Consider the following 3,430-nt stretch of genomic DNA (forward strand, 5'->3'; position numbering starts at 1 on the left):
TAACAGTCTATGAATTCCTCTTCAGTCTCACACAACTCATGCAATGATGTGAATGCAGGAAGATCACAGATTAGTGGGTGGAAAATCTTCTGTATCCAATTGTAGTGGAAGCATCTTAGCACTGGCGTGGGTCTCCACATGGCTCCTCCAGCTGCAGGGCGCTAGCTCCGTCAGCATTGCTCCATGTGGCTTGTCAACAGGAAGATGAAGCAGAGAGAGTATCTCCTGCCTGTAAGGAGGAAGATAGACAGTTCCAGAATCCTCAGGAGAAGTCATGCCCACACAGACGCCTAACTGGCTATGACTTGATTGACAGGCTAGAATCAAGTTGACAAAAGATTACATAACTGCCACAGACAGATACATGGCTAACAAACTGGAAGATATTTGTGACCATGCCAAGGAAAATAACTCAAAATAATGAACAATATATTTAATATCACATGCAAGTAAAATTTTGCAGAAAATAATTCAATACATTTGTAGCATTGCATCCACACAGATGTGCCTAAAATTCAAACCAGATAGAGAGGAGGAAATGGAATGAAACATACCATTGCTGAGGTTAGAATGATCTTGGCTAAAAGCCAAGAATACTGGAAACAGTTTTGTTTACATTTCATTTACCATAAAAATATGACTAAGCAGATCATAACATACTATCAATAACATTGTAAAGAATGGGAATTACAGAAAACTTAGTTGTGCTCATTTGGAAACTGTAAATAGAACAAGAGGCAGTCTTTCAGGAAGACTGTGCATGCAGGGTGTATCTTTTCACCATATTTATTCAATTTGTATATTGGGCAAGTAATCTCCAAAAGTGGAATGTATGAAGAAAATGTAGCATCAAATTTGGAAAAGGGTACTTGACAAACCTACACTATGCAGATAATATAACCTTACTTGCTAAAAGGGAACATGACTGGAAACACCTCCTGATGAAAATAAGAATGTGTTGTTTGAGTCAGTTCCAATCCATAGTAACCTTACAGAAAAACAGAACAAAGCAGGTACAATTCTGCCCATCTTCACAACTGTTCCTATGCCCAAGTCCAATGTTGCAGCCACTGCATAAATCCATCCTGTTGAGGGTCTTCCTGTTTTTTCAAGCTCCTAGACTACCAAACTTGATGTCCTTTTTCAGGGATGAGTTTCTCCGACAACAGGCCCAATGTATGTAAGAGGATGTCTCACTATCTTTGCCTCTGAGGAGCACTCTGGTGTTGTATCTCCCAATGCAGGTTGGTTTGAACTTTTAGCAAAGCAAGGCACTTTCAATATTCTGTTCCAGCACCACAATGCAAATGTGTTGACTCCTCTTTGATATTACTTTATCAATGTCCAATTTTCACATGCATATGGGGCAATGGAAAATACTATGGCTTGGGCAAGGTGCACTTTAGACCTCATATTGAAGACTATCTACCTTTCAATATGGATTCAATGTCAGTGTAAAGAAAAGAAAAAAACCTCAAAGCTGGACCTATAGTAAACATCTTTAATGAGAGAAAAAGGTGAATTTGCCAAGGATTTCATTTTACTTGTATCTACAATCAAAAATCAAGGAAGCTTCACTCAAGAAATGAAAGTGAAAATTTCACTAGATAAAATTTCCCATTAATTTTTAAAATGTTAAGATCAAAGGTGTCACTTTGAAGATTAAGAGGGTCTAACTCAATTCATTTTGTTTATGAAAGCTCAACAATATATGTTAATCGATGCATATGAATGTAAGTAAGATGATGCATTTGACTTTGGGGGCAGACAAAAAAGTTGAAAGTATAAACAACTACCAGAGAACAAAGATATGATCATGCTACTTAAAATCTAGAATATTGAGATTATATAAGAATAGGCTGGCTACAAACTGCAATACATAAATTATTGTACAGATACAAGTCTTAAGTGATTGGACACTATTTATACAAGCAATGGGGTTTGGCGGTAAAACAAAACTTTCAATAATACTCATTGGCAGTACTAGGTCAATCAGACTAATGCATATCTTCATAAAGGAAGGAGGGCATTAAAAAAGTAAGTATATAGTAGACCCATGACACCATTCAACACAAAAGATCTGAGCCAAAGTTTAATAGCTGCCAGTCCTATACTCTTAATGTAGTAATCATCTGCTTCTCTTCACACTGTAATGTTTCAGCCTTTATTACAAGGGCTACAAGTCAGTTTTATGTACAGCTCATTTCACTTAGTGCAGTTTCCATATTGAGTGCTTCTGATATCTATGAATACTGCAGTGGGCTGGAAAGAACAAGGTCTGAAGTCACAGTATTCTCTAGCACATGGCATAGGTCACAAAGGGTGGAATAGAAACTAGGTCAAAAGTGCCTAATTAGGTACATAACACCAAGCATATTCTCTTCTTGGGGTCTATGTAAGTATAGTGAAGCCCCCCGCTCCAGCCCCACCCCCACACAGAGGAGATTAATATGTCCCATTTTCCTAACAAGATAAATTCACTTGCCATCTCTGAGACATGCAAGCTTCCTGCCTAAGTTAATAACACTAAGCATTGGGCTGTGATCTGCATGATCAGCAGTTTGAAACCACCTATTGCTCAGGGGTAGAAAGATGGGCTTTCTACCCACATAAATAGTTACTGTCTTTCAAACACAAAGGGAGTCACTGTGAGTCAGCATTGGATCCATGGCAGTGAATTTGGTCTGATTTTATCAATAGACTTACCTTATGCCCCAGGGAGATCATTGATAATGCTCCCTAACATAAAATGACAATGATGTCTTTAAGGTGAACTAAAATACACATATAAACCATAAATATGTGAATGGATTTTGGGCTCACACTTAATTCTACCCCCAACATAAGAAAAATTAGTTCTTGTGATATAGCCCTACTTGATGCTCATGCCCATGAAAATATGGTTCTATCAAAAGCTATGGTGAAGATACTGGTGACCAGTTATCAGAAAGTAGAATGTCTGGGTCTTAAAGGCTTGTCTTCAAATAAGCAGCCATCTAAGTGAGACATCAATTAAGTCTACATGGAATAAGTTCACCAGCCTGTGTGATCCAAGGATTTTAAATAATAAAATACAAATCAGAAGGAAGAAATTACATCAGAGGTTAGATTGTGAACACCTGATTTACAGAAGGCTATGGAGGACAGTGGAAGCCCTAAATCCATTTGCAGGGTCCATACATAAAGTCTCCATTGAATACCCACTGACCAGGGTCCTGGGATGTTAATAGCCTTGTTATCAGACAGACAACATTGGAGAGGTGATTGTAGTAGATATAGTTAGGTGAAATTTTAATATCTTATTTGATCTCCCTTTTGGTCCAGTGAACCAGTTTAAAGTTACTCTCATGTTTAATATTAATGAACCTCAGTTTGATTTTTTAAATGGATTATGCTTTTGATGCTGTGTCTAAAAGTCTTCATCTAGATT

Source organism: Echinops telfairi, unplaced genomic scaffold, assembly GCF_000313985.2.
Source record: "Echinops telfairi isolate 266 unplaced genomic scaffold, ASM31398v2 ScPeMD7_7469;HRSCAF=8507_1, whole genome shotgun sequence".
NCBI lineage: Eukaryota > Metazoa > Chordata > Mammalia > Afrosoricida > Tenrecidae > Echinops > Echinops telfairi.